This window comes from Spinacia oleracea, chromosome 5 (genome assembly GCF_020520425.1).
Source record: "Spinacia oleracea cultivar Varoflay chromosome 5, BTI_SOV_V1, whole genome shotgun sequence".
NCBI classification, from domain to species: Eukaryota; Viridiplantae; Streptophyta; class Magnoliopsida; order Caryophyllales; family Amaranthaceae; genus Spinacia; species Spinacia oleracea.
In genome coordinates this window covers 44,873,505-44,889,360 of record NC_079491.1, presented here as the reverse complement: position 1 = coordinate 44,889,360, position 15,856 = coordinate 44,873,505, and the positions used below count along the sequence as shown (strand labels likewise).

The 15,856-nt window shown below is 39.9% G+C and overlaps 1 non-coding gene across 1 annotated transcript; it reads left to right on the top strand.

Annotated features, from left to right (window-relative positions):
• The first annotated feature begins 5,203 nt into the window (after positions 1–5,203).
• On the top strand, positions 5,204–5,310 carry LOC130462353 (small nucleolar RNA R71). Its single transcript, XR_008922448.1, has one exon. It is a non-coding gene; the product is annotated as a small nucleolar RNA R71 (small nucleolar RNA).
• The last annotated feature ends 10,546 nt before the right edge of the window (positions 5,311–15,856 follow it).

Genomic DNA, 15,856 nt, shown 5'->3' with positions numbered 1-15,856 from the left:
TGCTGCGCCCGATCGGGCAAAGATAAGCTGCATTAATTTCCTCCGTGCGCGCCCGATCGGGCGCACCTCGCCCGATTCGGATCGGGCGGCTTGCAGCATGCTCGGCCTTGTATGTAATTTCACTTTCTCGAACTTGGGGCTTTAGGCCTGCACATTATTAAACACCCAAACAGCGTAATGCCCTCTTCTCGCCTCACTAACACCAAAAACAATACTTAAACACACTTAGGTATGGGAAATACTAACTAAACACACAGAAATAGAATCAAAAGTCAAACTTATACTACTAAAGCGATAAAATACGGGTTGCCTCCCGCAAAGCGCTGGTTTATTTCTAGGTCCCGCTCGACCTTGTTACCTCAGATATGCTGTCTATGAGGCGGAGGGGTTGAGGTGATGGACCTCAACCACTCCTACAGTAGCCCCATCATGGTACAACTTCAGACGTTACCCGTTGACCTTGAATCGTTCACCATTCTCATTCTCTACTTCAACAGACCCAAACTTGCTTACCATAGTCACGGTGAACGGCCCAGACCATCTAGACTTAAGTTTTCCAGGAAATAACTTAAGCCTAGAGTTAAAAAGTAGAACCTTGTCGCCCACCGCGAACTCTCTTTGCAAAATGTGATTGTCGTGCCACTTCTTGGTCTTTTCCTTATAAATCCGGGCACTATCATAGGCTTGTAGTCGGAATTCATCGAGCTCACCCAATTGAAGTAACCGCTTCTCACCAGCTAGCTTTGCATCCATGTTGAGCTGTTTGATTGCCCAATAAGCCTTGTACTCCATTTCTACTGGTAAGTGACATGCCTTGCCATACACTAACCGATACGGGGAGGTACCAATAGGTGTCTGAAAGGCGGTCCTGTATGCCCATAGAGTATCATCTAGCTTATCGCTCCAATCCTTCCTAGACTTTGCCACCACTTTCTCAAGGATAGATTTGATCTCTCGGTTGGAGACCTCAACTTGACCACTCGTCTGAGGGTGGTAGGCTAGCCCAGTGCGGTGATAAACCCCATACTTGCGCAGGAGCGCATCCAGATGCCTCTCATGGAAGTGTGACCCTCCATCACTGATCAAAGCGCGCGGAACCCCAAATCTAAGAAAAATGATCTTCTTGAACAGGGAGATGACTGTCTTAGCATCGTTAGTAGGTGAGGCATCGGCTTCCACCCACTTTGACACATAATCTACAGCAACAAGGATATGCAAGTTACCCTTGGACGATGGGAATGGTCCCATGTAATCAATTCCCCACACATCGAAAATCTCAACCTCAAGGATCCCGTTCTGTGGCATCTCATACCTCCTCGAAATAGTGTCGGCCCTCTGGCACGCATCACAAGCCATAATAAAAGCCTGTGCATCCTTGAACATAGTAGGCTAGTAAAAACCACATTGTGACAACTTAACGTTTGTTTTAGACGGTCCATGGTGACCACCATAAGGTGAAGAATGACACCTACTGATAACACCTTGAACTTCCCATTCTGGAATACAACGCTTGTACAACCCTTCAGCAGTCTCACGAAACAAATAAGGGTCGTCCCAAAAGTAAAACCGGACATCATGTAGGAATTTCTTCTTCTGTTGATATGTAAGATCGGCCGGAAGAATTCTCCCCACAATGTAGTTAGCAAAATCTGCGAACCATGGTGACTGACTGGCAAGTGCAAGTAAATGATTATCCGGAAATGAATCATCAATCGGTGTAGATCCCTTACCATCGTCATACCTCAATCTAGACAAGTGATCTGCAACTACATTCTCAGCCCCTTTCTTGTCGCGGATCTCTAGATCAAACTCCTGTAGCAGTAGTATCCATCGAATAAGCCTAGGCTTGGCTTCCTTTTTAGAGAGAAGATACTTAAGGGCCGCATGGTCAGTATAGACTATCACCTTGGATCCAATCAAATAGGTGCGGAATTTATCCAAGGTATAGACTATAGCTAGAAGCTCCTTCTTAGTAGTAGCATAATTAACTTGAGCTTCATCTAAGGTCTTACTTGCATAATAGATGGCATGTAAAACCTTCTCCTTTCTCTGACCCAAAACTGCCCCAACTGCATAATCACTTGCATCACACATTATCTCAAACGGAAGATCCCATTCGGGAGAACGAATGATGGGAGCCGAAATCAGTGCCTGTTTAATCCTGTCAAAGGCCTCAAGACAAGCATCAGTAAACACAAACGGGGCATCCTTGAGGAGGAGATGGGTAAGTGGTTTAACAATTTTAGAAAAATCCTTGATAAAGCGGCAATAAAACCCCGCATGACCAAGAAAACTTCTAACACCCTTCACATTAACTGGAGGAGGTAATTGTTCAATCACTTGGACCTTAGCTCGATCCACCTGAATGCCCTTATCAGATATCAAATGTCCCAAAACCACCCCTTCAGTAACCATGAAATGACACTTTTCCCAGTTCAAGACTAAATTACACTCTTCACATCTTTTCAAGACTTTAGTCAGATTTAGCAAGCAAGAATCAAAAGTACCATAGACGCTAAAATCATCCATAAACACTTCCATGATAGACTCAATAAAATCAGAAAAGATACTCATCATGCAACATTGGAAAGTAGCAGGTGCATCACACAGACCAAAAGGCATCCTACGATATGCAAAGGTACCATAGGGACAGGTGAAGGTGGTCTTTTCCTGGTCGTCTGGATATATGGGAATTTGAAAGAAACCAGAATAACCATCCAGATAACAGAAAAACTTGTGACAGGCTAGCCTTTCTAACATTTGATCAATGAAGGGAAGGGGAAAATGGTCCTTTTTAGTAGCAACATTAAGACGCCTATAATCAATGCACATGCGCCAACCTGTGACTACCCTAGTTGGTATCAACTCATTTTTTTCATTTCTCACCACAGTTGTCCCCCCTTTCTTAGGCACTACCTGAACAGGACTCACCCACTTAGAATCAGACACGGCATACACAATACCCGCATCAAGCAATTTCATAACTTCAGCTTTTACAACATCTTGCATGACAGGGTTCAAACGACGCTGGGGTTGGATGCATGGTTTATGATTTTCATCTAGATGTATCCTATGCATACAAAAGTCAGGGCTAATACCCTTTAAATCATCAATACTGTACCCAATGGCCTTTTTGTGCCTTTTCAACACAATAAGAAGTTGGGATAACTGGTCTGCATCAAGTGCAGTACTGACGATCACAGGGCAAAGTTGTTCATCATCTAAAAACGCATATTTAAGGTTAGCCGGAAGAGGCTTAAGTTCGGGTTTCTTTACCTCTTTAACAGAACAAACTGGCCGAACTAACCTCTTCAATTTGGTGCTCTCCGGCTCAGATTCTCCACCATTAAGAGCCAACTCCAGAGCATCCACTTCAGCACTCCAAGAACTGCTATCACCTGCAGAAGACTCACAACAAAGCACTGCCTCCAAAGGGTCTCTTTCGAGAACTTGGGAGACGTTATCACGAGTAATAAAATCAACTACATCTATGCGATAGCATTGTTCCTCCTCTAGCATGGGACTTTTTAAGGCACTATTCAAATTAAAAGTCACCTTATCATCCCCAACAGACAATGTCAATTTCCCACTTTTAACATCAATTACCGCCCCCGCCGTGTGAAGGAAGGGTCTACCTAAGATTATGGGAATTTGAGAATCCTCCTGCATGTCTAATACTACAAAGTCTACAGGTATATAGAATTTACCTACTCTAACAGGGACGTCCTCTAAAACACCTAAGGGGTATTTGACAGAACGGTCGGCCATTTGTAGAGTGATATTGGTAACCTTAAGCTCACCCATATTCAGTTTAGTACAGACAGACAAAGGCATGACATACACACTAGCACCTAGATCACATAAAGCTTTATCAATAAATACGGTGCCAATGTTACATGGGATGGAAAAACTCCCGGGGTCTTTAAGTTTAGGTGGAGACTTGTTTTGCAAATAGGCACTACATTCCTCAGTGAAAGCTACAGTCTCTACCTCACAAAAAGCACGTTTCCTGGTCAAAATATCTTTCATGAATTTAGCATAAGCAGGAACCTGTAAAATTAATTCAGTAAAAGGAACCGTTACCTGCAAATTTTTGACCACTTCCAAGAATCTTCCAAACTGCTTGTCTAGCTTATTCTTGAGTTGTCGGTTTGGGAAGGGGAGTGCAATAGGTGGTACTTGAATATCCGCCCCCTTCTTAACCTCAGTGGTAGCCTCATTCTCATTGACTACCTTTTCAGCTTCCTTTTCATCCATAACTATCTTCGGGATTTCCTCACTGACCAGATCACTAGCAGACACCCCGGAATCAACCTCAACCGGCATAGAAGGACCATCATAATCCCTACCACTCCTCAATGTAATTGCATTAGCAGTCTCCCTATTTTCGGGCTGTGAAGGAAATTGGCCTGGTGGCCTCCCTGCAATAGTAGTAGCCATATGTGCCAACTGTGTATCAACGATCTTGTTGTGAGCAGTAAGAGCATCGATCTTTTCATCCTTTTCACTTAGACATTTTTGCATTTGTAGCATCATGTTTCTCATCTCTACTAGCAGAGGGTCAGGCTGTGTGGTTTGAGGTGGTGGTGATGAAAGTGATGTGTGTTGTCTAGGGAACCCAGGTGGTTCACTAGACTGTTGGTTGTAGTTGTTCCGTGGTTGGTAGGGTTGGTATGGTTGTTGTGGTGGATGTTGGACTTGGTGAGGGTTCTAGATATTGTTGCTCCTGTAGGATAGTAGAGGGTTGTTTTTGTAGCCCTCATTGTAAGAGTTGGAGAATGGGTTATTTTGTTTGTAGGATTGAAATGCGTGACATTGTTCAACAGAGCTCCTACATTCCGGTGCATAATGACCAGACATTCCACAACTTTCACAAACAGTAGCAGGTTGGACACTCATAGCAGCTACACTAGCAGGTTGGGTAGGTTGAGTATTGGCTGCTTGCATATTATCAAACTTATAGTGTAAAGCAGTCAATTGGGCAGTTAATTGTTCAATAGAATTTAAATCATGCTTACCACCCCTATTAGATAGACCTCTAGGATTTCCATACTGGGCATTGTGAATGGCTATCTCCTCAATCACCTCCATAGCTCTAGGCACCTCAAGTTGCATGAACCTTCCACTGGCAGCCGAATCTAACAGACATCTAGACTCATTGCCCAGACCATTATAAAATTGCTGAATCAAGAACCAATCTTCCAAACCATGGTGCGGGCATTCTCTTTGCAAATCCTTGAATCTCTCCCAGACCTCGAACAAACTCTCATCCGCTTGTTGTGAGATACCTAATATCTGACCCCTCAGACGAGCCGTTTTCTCAGGTGGAAAATATTTAACATAAAAAGCAAGATCCAAGGACTCCCAATTAGTGATTTTCAAAGCCGCCCGATTCAACCCATTAATCCACAGTTTAGCTTTCCCACTCAAAGAGAACGGGAAAAGTATCTCCATAGTCTGCTCCGGAGTCAATCCCTTTTGCTTAATGGTGGAACAATATTGGATAAAGGACTGAATGTAAAGATTCGGATCTTCACCTGGTTCCCCACCGTACTGGCGTCTCTCGATCATGTTAATCAATGCAGGCTCAATCTTGAAGGTCTCAGCTGCAATAGAAGGCATGATCGCCTTTGGTAGCACGGACAGACTTGGCTTAGAATAGTCTGTAAGCCGTGGGGTAGGTGGCGGTATCAGATTTTCGTCACCCATCTCTATCTCTGAAACTGAATCTGTATCTCAAGGAAAAAGACCGCCAATATTATGATCAGAATCAGAGTAATTCCCACACTGTGCAATGAAAGTTCTTCGTCTACAAAAGGTTCTTTCGGGCTCAGGATCGAATGGAGTAAGATTACTAGTACCTACGGTCCTGGGCATAGACAAAGACTACAAAACAATGTGAGATCCGGTCTCAAGGAACGTGAATTCCTTGAGTAGTAACAAACAATAATCTAGGATAAGCAATCAACAACAGAAAATAAAACCGTATCCCCGGCAACGGCGCCAAATTTTGATAGGCTAAAGTCGTATCAACTAATCAAAAATAACCTAAGTCCACTAGCTAGGTAGCAAGGGAAGTCAGGATTGAATCCACAGGGAAACAGGCGTTCTTTCTACTATCAATTAATTAATCTAGACTACTGTGAACAAAAGTTGGTTGATGGTTTGTATGCTAAGACTACGAACGATAATTAAACAAGAATGAATCAATATATTAAGGAATCTAGGGTATAGGTTCGCCAACAAATAATAATCCAGGACATTGAACAATCACGATAATCAACAAAGTAATTAATTAGACTAGCATGCTCTCTCAAGTCGATACTAATCATAGACTTAGAATTAACGGGCTCTCGCTACGTATTAACTCTAATTCCACCTATTGACACAAGCCTAAACATCAAATTGCATCTCTCGAATCTTAATTTGATATTGCATAACTACCACAATTAAACCTGCGCAAATCTAATTGTATAGTGAAATAAACCAATCAATAGGAATCAATTACAATGCCAACAATCATAATCATTCAATCATCCCTTCATATTATTCATGGATCCCCAACCCTAGAAATTAAACTACTCAAGCATGTTGACAATAAACAAAGTAATAATCATAATTGAAAGCATTATTAAAGCAAGACAATGAATTGAAATAAGAAATAATACCTAATTGAAGAACAAAGGGAAGTGAAAGCTTGAATTTTTATTGAGAATTAAACTAAGTGTTTTTGCATAAACTAGAGAGAAAACTAGGCTCAGGAAAATAATACTAAGGTTCAATACTAGAAAATAAAGTGTCCTCTAAAAACAATTAAAGCTTGTTTATATAGTTTGCCAAAATAAAGCCTAAAAACGGAAAGTAAATGCGCGAAAAAACTTGGCGTCGCCCGATCGGGCGACGCTTCGCCCGATCAGGCGATCCACTCGATAGTCGGCCCGATCGGGCTAAAATCCGCCCGATCGGGCGGTTTGTGAACTCTCCACATAGGCTCCAGGATGACCGCCCGATCCGGATCGGGCGCGCGTTGATGAATTCAAATTGCTTCAATTCCGCCCGATGGTTGCATTTTGCCCTCAGCTTCCAGGGCGATTTGCAATCTTCAAGGTAGCTCGCCCATATCACTGAGTCTAACTCTCGGGGCTCAACCATAAGCATCCAAGGCTCCCGAAAGTCGACGATGGAGGTCCCGAACTTCCTCGGGCTCATATAGTGGCCTAGATCAACATGAAACGGGTCTAAAAAGACCAATTTCTCATAATCAAACCTGAAACTTAAGGCACACTCAATAACACACATTAGTACTAGAAACGGCTCATAAGAGCATGTTTGACACATAAAAGTACTAAGGGACGGGGGTAAAAATACTATATAAAACATGCATATCAGTTCGCCATCTTCAGCCGGCGGGGTCTACGTCACAAACCGCGTAGGTCCTTATTTTCAAATTTCAAAAAACAGATTCGTCCACTTCTATCGGACGGGGTGTCCACCCTTAGCGGACAAGCTCGCCATCTTTAGCCGGCGGGGTCTGCGTCACTAACCGCGCAGGTCCTTAGTCGCTGCAGCGATAACTTTTTTAGGTTTTCCCTTTTTCCAAAAATTAAAGGATTGGTTTTCCATTTTTCCAAAAAAGAACGATGTGCTGGATTTTCCTTCGTTTTACGTCCCATAAAAACAAGGGGGTTTTCTCGTTTAGCTAGCCCTGAAAATGAGAATCTTTAAAAACATTTTTACCTCGTGGTTGGGCTTGGCCAGACCCAATTACACTTTATAGCTTTAATTTCGAAAACATCTGTAGCTACTCCCAATGACAAAGTGAGGGAGTTTCTACGCCTCTTTAGATACTTCCAATGACAAAGTGAGGGAGTTTCTATACTATCCGTTGACAAATCCCAATGACACGTGAGGGATATGTCGACACTTCAAGTGATGACCCTTAAGTCAAATGTTATCACTCGGGGGCTCGTGAGACCCTCGCAAAACAGGTCACCATGACTTGTGTGATGCACTCCGTCTAGTACTTTGACCATCGTCTTACTCCAAGACTCAGTCAAAGTGGGGGCTAACTGTAGACACCTACTTTTGTCCCCATTCCCGAAAGGGAAGGTTCGATGATGAGAACATAAATCTCCACTTGGCAACGCATCTCCTATAAAATAACGAATCTCAATTCCTCTTTTCATTTCACCCGAAACCTGCTATTTATAAAAACCTGCTATTTATGGAAACCTGCTAAAAATTGTAACTGCCGTAATGGGTAGTTGTTAAAAGTGGCAAGTCATTTAAGATATAAACCTGTCAGAATTAGGTGTTGCACTCCAACATAAATCCTAAATGAGATAGAAATTGCGAGAGAATCCTATTCCTAATACGATTCAAAAATAAGAGTTACGTATTAATTAAAATCCTAACGAGCCTAGAGTTCGTAACGGGTCCAGATGCATTCCATTATAAAATTAATACGCACTAAAAGACTCGATTAAAGTCTCATACACTCCGGATTCTAAGAATCCTAATCTGACAAAGAAACGGCCCAGACCCTATTTTCAACGCCTGGCTCTGGGCGCCGAAATCTTCGGCGCCCAGCCCTGAGCGCTGAAATTACCTGGGACGTGTTCTTTCCTAATTCCTCGTGGATTAGAGTCCTACAATTCTATCTTTCCACGAACTCTTTTCTATAAATAGGGCCATAAGTTCGACGTGAAAAGGACACAACACACAATTATTATTCTAAGTATTGACTCTAAACCCCTAATCCTAAGCCTCACGCTGCAAAACTGATCACGCGTTCTGTCGCAATCGATCCAAAAATCGAACATAACGTATCATGTCCTATAATTTGAGATTCGTTAAATAAAAGGAGAAATAGCAAAGTCAAAGTGGTTAGTTTTCTGAGAACCGTGACGCACCTCTCAAGGGTGTGTCGTAATGTGTCCCTCTTCCATGGTTTAATTGCTTTCCTCGCCCTTTTATGAACTGTTAAACTAGTTAAATCTGATTGTTCTATCACGCCTAATAAAGATAATATGTTGGAAAATTGGATTATCATGCTAGGTCCCTTAAAACAATCTAAATCAGATTATCGCGTTCGATCTAGTACTATATGTTGCATATTGTTAAAATCAACTCAGATTAGTTTAATAGTTAACGCATGTCCCTTCAATTATTTATGCTGAGCTAGTAAGGATATCCTTCCTCTGGAGTTATCGAAGAGCGAGTACTCCTCTCGGTAGTTACAGTCCCCCGAACCCTCAATCTCTACCTTGCGGGTGTATGTTGAGAGATTCCCACACCAGGGATCACAAGGGAACCTACGGCCGTCGTGGTCAAACATAATTGCACTCCCTTTATGTCACAATAACCGGGTTTTGTCAGTTTTTCTCATTGTCGTTAAAAACTGAATGACGACTCCTATATTACCAGTCAATTGGGTGAAAACTCACAGGAAATCCAATTACACTTGATTTGACAAAAAGAAACGTCACACCCACGAGGGACAAGGTCACGCATTAGCCTCGTGCTTTTTCGACCCCCTCACAGATATCGAGGAACTTTTAAATAAAAATAGAACACGGTGATCAATCCGGTCCTAGAAAAGGCCATGGGCTACCACCATGAACCCCAACTCTTGTTTGTCCGTCACTTCATACGTGCACAGTCTAAAGCTATTGCTACTCAGTTTCACTTTACATGATTTACAGATTAAAACTCTGTTATGACTCAACAATCACATAAGTCATACAATCAAAAATTATTCACTACTGTTTTTATCTTGGAATTAAGTAAGTGATCACAAAGGTATCAATCAAGACTCATTCCAATTAATTCAACCTTTCCTTTAACAATGATCAACCCCTGTATATGGGTATAAGGTTTCAACTTACTAAACAAGGTCCTCGGCCCTCATAAAGTAGTGAAAAGCTAAAAGGGAACAACGATCAATCGATCTAAACCAATATATATAAAATAATCTAGTGTTCCCAACCAACATGTTTGCATCAATCATCCATACTAACATGTTATAATTCTCGTAACGAAATATATGTTTAGCATGTTCATCCAACAATATTAAACATGTAAATTTCAACATAACCAAGTTCATCGACAATTCAACATGGTTTCAATAATAACACACATCTCCAAGCACACAGGTATGTATGTACCTTGTGTAAAAAAACTGATAGGCCACTTTAACACTTTCAAAAGTCGCCTAAAGAGAATTCTCCGCGTAAAACAACAAACAAATATTCCCAATCAATTTATAATCATTCGCAACCATAATAAAGCATTCTAAATACATCCTAAACATATTTAGAACCTTCCCCAATATCAAAACTTGAATGTTTGATTTCCTAGCATCATAATTATTGAATTAGTGATTGAAATTCGTTGAAAACTCTTTGCAAACATCGTACTTTAAATTTTCAGCAATATAACTTATTTAAAAACTTCACCAAGGCCAATTTACGTTCCTAGTACATCGAGACAATAAATTTAATAATCCACAATCGTCCTACCATGATTTACAACCATTAAAACCTTGAAATTCATACTTTAAATCATCAAAAATCAATATTTCAATGTATTTAGATAATCTGAAAATTAAATATATTATTTAAACATAATATATAAATCTGAAACTCTAATAAAATCATAAAAATCATAAATTTATTAAATCAAAGCATAAATTAAATAAACAAAATATAATCAAAATATTTAGTTTACGTAGGGTTTAAGAAATAACCAAATAAAGAAGGATGTTGCCGGCGGCAGGAGCAAGGACGGCGGCACAAGGTGGTGCATTGGTGGTGGCTGCGCGAATGAGCGAAGATCAACCACGAAAAGTAAAAGAGAAAGGAAAAACGAAGGGGAAAGAAAGAAGAAGAAGAAGAAGAAGAAGAAGAAGAAGAAGAAGAAGAAGAAGAAGAAGAAGAAGAAGAAGAAGAAGAAGAAGAAGAAGAAGAAGAAGAGTGCTACCGTGCGGTGTCGGCGGGGTTGCGCTGGCGGCGGAAGGGTGCTCGGCGGCAGCGGAGTTCGCGGAGCTGCTGTGCGAAATCGAACAAAGGGAGGGGATTAATGGTGAGAACAAACGAAAAGAAAAGGGAACGCAAGAAAAGAAGGAGGAAGAACGAAGAGGGAGTTACCGGCGGGAGGGACGACGGAGGGAGCGCCGGCGGTGGTGGAGGCTGGGCGGCAGCAGCAATGACGGCAGTGAGGAGAGAGAAGGGTTTTGGGGTTTCTTGATTTTTCACGTGAAGTAGAAAGAGAAGGGGTTTGGTGTTTTGTGTTTACGTGGAGTAGAAGTATGGGGTTATGGGTTTATAATATTGGGCTTCACCCAATTAGGCTAGACTTAGGATCTAGTTTTAGGATTTTAATCCAAAATCGATTAGGGTCGTTTTCTAAATTCAATCGGTTTTCGTAATTCGAATTCTTTTCAACGTAAAATTCTAAAATTACTTTTGATTTCATAAATCGCTAAAAACATTCAAAATGTAATAAAATAAATATGCGTTAATTATATATTTATTTCTAAAATCCGTAAATTCTTATTTAAATATAATTAACTATACGTTAAAATATATAAATAATGTTTCTAAATTTACGGGGGATTACACTCTCAATCGCCGACTCACTCACCACCATCTCCATTCAAGGACCTCTCTCCATCTCCGACTCACTCACTGCCATCGTACATGTATGGAGGTTTCTTCACCTTCTTCTTTTCTATTCATCTTGATACCACCCCTTTCTTCTGTAATTTCATCTAACTTGCATAATGAACCGAAAAAATGGTTGATAAATTGGGTTGCCTAACTCATCCAATACTTACTGATTGAATTGGGTGATTTTGTGTTAAATTTATGGAATTTGTTTTCAATTGTTGTTGAATTGATTTCGATAACAGAATCCGGCCCAAAAATCGCAGCCTGAAGAAGCGAGAAGAAAGGGAAATCTCTAAAACTTTGATGGGTGGTTGATTACGAAATGGGATTAACAAGATGTCTTCATCCGCCATTGTTGATGCCTTTTCAAGATGCAGATTAAATTAATTGGGGGTATTTTGGATATATTTTTGCAGAGATAGAGGAGAGAGATTGAAGATACGGAGTATAATATTCCTTTCTCATTGAAACTAGATATCACAAGTTGAATTGATCGAGCAATAAAAATAATTATCTTGATGAATTATATTGTGAGCTTTTGGATTAATGGAGACCCAAAAAAATCTTTGAACAATTATCATAATGATAACATAATTGACATGTGTACTCAAAGGAATAAAAGGTGTTGACGAGGGGCACAAGCTTCCAGCAAAATACACGTAGCATATCTTTACTTTATAAAAAAACAATTTGCGGTTTCGTTTTTTTTTTTCCCACTATCAGTTTTGGTAAAATAAGGAAACCAAGTCTAAACAAGTTTTTAGTTTTAAAAAAAATAATAACTAAAATTTGGAAATAGTGTCGAACACATCCTTAATTACAATGTTTATTATTTGACAACATCAAAATGTTTCTAAACATTGTATTTCCCATATGCAAAACATAAAACCAGAAGTAAGAAACTAAAAAAGTATCCAAAATTAAGTTATAGATATTTTCATGAGAGTCTAAAAAACTGTGAACATATTGTCTACCTTCTCTAGCCCGAATAATCCTAATCCGCAAATCTCGATATTCTCATTGGTCACGCAACGTGGTTCGAGCATTCCGAAACATCGCAGCATATGGATTTACACTGCTAAGCATTTTTGTAGTCCTTCTATATAGGATTATGAGGCTTATCATAGATGATTCATAACCATATATCACATGCATATGATTTTGTACTTCATTATCAATGTCATAAATGTACAATTACGCCAACTTTAGCAAGTTATTTGGCTCTGGGATTAAAGACCCAATTTTATGATGATTATTACCACTTATGCGGAAGACATAGGGGTCTCTACCGTCATTAATATCGTTGTCAACTATTTCTACCGCTCATAGACGTGAATGCCAACAAAGAATTGAATGTTCGAGCTTTATCTCTGAAATGGCGATTCGACGAAAGGGACTTGAATACCTTCATTTTATTTCTCATTACCTTTAACATTATTTGTATACCTTAATACCCTCACTTACCCACTTGCATTTTTATTTTAATAAAATTAATTCACCCTCTTTAAACATTGTGTCGGTCAAGTACACCATGTATTATATGTGGATGGAGTATGTTATTTTTTTTAATCATATCAACCACACGTTATTATAATCCCTTCATCATAAACTAAGGCAGATTTACTAATGTATAGTTGGCTATGATATTAATGATCATATTTTAGTTAGGCTTAAATGTTTCTTCGAGAATAATGTAGCCATTTAACAAAATTAAAAATTAAAAAGGAAGCAGAGGCAAGAGCTGCAGTGATCAACAAAGTAACAACTACTTCAAATGCATCTCAGATAGTTTTTGGTAAGGTAGTTAGGAGGTCATTCACGTTTCAAAGGACTCGAATGTGGCAAAAGGCTCTTCTTTGAAGGCAAAGGACTTTACTCCTTTTGTTGTTAGCGGTTCAACAGTGGATAATCAGATTACCATTAATTGTTGAAATGGAAGATGGAGAAATCATCAACAATTAATTCTCCCAAATGGCTTAGTAGTATTTCATCTTTTGGCTTATATAGATAACCAGGACTTTTGTGGCTGTAGACGCCTACATTTGTCCCTAGGCCCGACACAGTGTGTTCAATGATGAAACTATAACCCGCTCGCCAATAATGCACTCTGATTAGCTAAAGAACGAACCTCGACTGACTGAAGAGACCACCCGGAGCAGAACTTGTTAAAATATAGTAAACTTCCATAAATATAAAGCTTCCTAAAATAGACTGGACACATATTTAGTCGCATTTGCATTCCGTTACGGCTTAATATGTGGTTGCATCGATAGAAAGATAGAATATGATTGTCCGCATTACAACACACCTGTATGCGCCACAATGTTCTACTGCTTGCCTTCAGGCTCTAGAATAACATAGCTCAAACAATAACACTTCTCAAACTCATACTTATTGGGCACAATACATGTAAATGTTAACACAAGTTACTTAAAATGCTCACGAGTGCCTAGAATACGCTCGTTAGCCCGTTTAGCAAATGATACGTCCTTAGGAATTCAAAGTCAGTCTTATAAATTATGATTTGGATCATGAACATCACATAATTGTATAGGCCTTGGAAAAATCTTTCCATTGACTTAGCATAAGCCCAAATCCGATTTAAAACGAATAAGTTATAAGGCTTTTACTTGGGCTTCACTGAAATGGACCGACCTCCACTCTTTGGGCCATAACTCGAGATTCACGAATCCCATTGATGTGAAATCAGTGGAATAGGAAATCTGGATTCCGTAGCTTTCCAACAAGATATTATTTGCAAGAATCCGAGTTTGTATGAAGAAGTTATGAGCTGTTAAAGATTGAGTTTTCTGGAAATCCGCAGATCTGCCTGCGCAGGAATTTTCTAACCCTTGCATTTCGTGCGCTGGAAAATTCGACGACATATTACTTATCGAAAATGACATTCCTATGTTGAACTCTGTCAAGATTTGGTTTGGGTAATGTTTTTTGATGAAAGATCTAGGAGAAGCACATTACATACTGGGCATCAAGATCTACAGAGATATATCTAAAAGGATGATTGGACTTAGTCAAAGAACTTATATCAGTAAGGTGCTTGAAAGGTTCAATATGGCTGACTCCAAGCGAGGCTACACCCATGTCTCATGGAATGAATCTAAGCAAGACTCAATGCCCAAAAACACTGGATGAGCGTAGACGAATGAGTGGGATTCCATATGCATCATTGATTGGTTCAATAATGTATGCTATGATATGTACACGACCGGATGTTGCGTACGCACTCAGTGCTACGAGCAGATACCAGTCAGACCCAGGAGAGGCACATTGGACTACTGCCAAGAATATTTTGAAGTACCCCAAAAGGCACAAAGATGATTTCTTGGTCTATGGTGGAGATGATGAATTAATTGTTAAAGGCTATACGGACGTAAGTTTCCAAACCGACAAAGATGATTTCAGATCATAGTCTGGGTTTGTCTTCTACCTCAACGAAGGTGAAGTAAGCTGGAAAAGTGCTAAGCAGAGCACCATCGCGGATTCTACAACTGAAGCGGAGTACATTGTTGCACATGAAGCAGCAAAGGAAGCTATTTGGCTAAGGAAGTTCATAGGTGAACTTGGTGTAGTCCCCTCCATTAAAGGACCAATAGCTCTATATTGTGACAATAACGGAGCTATTGCACAGGCAAAGGAGCCTAGACACCATCAGAGAGTCAAGTATGTACTTCGTAGATTTCACCTTTTACGAGAGTTCGTGGAAAGAAAAGAAGTCGAGATAAGCAAGATTGGAACTGACTCAGATCCATTGACTAAACCTCTGTCGCAAGTGAAGCACAACTCGCACACTGCAGCTATGAGAATCAAGCATATTGGATAATGGCTTTGATGTCCTTAATAAATGTTTTAAAGTTTTAGAGTTTAATACTTTGTAAAACTTTTCGGTTAACCATTCATATAAATGAATAGAATTCATTTTTCCATTAATTTTATGGTTTATTAAATGATGACTAGCTCCTTTCAATTTGACAATATATTCAAGATAGACTGTCAGGACCAGTCCTGTGACTAAGAAATGTCTATCAAGTGAACTTGAATGTCAAAAGTTGAAAATGGTCCCTGGTCGGAAGTTTTCTATAAAGGTGGACGCATAGAAAATGCTAGACGACTAGAGTGCAAGATGACTAGTAGTTATGTTTCTTGAACTATGTGGACATGGAAATGTC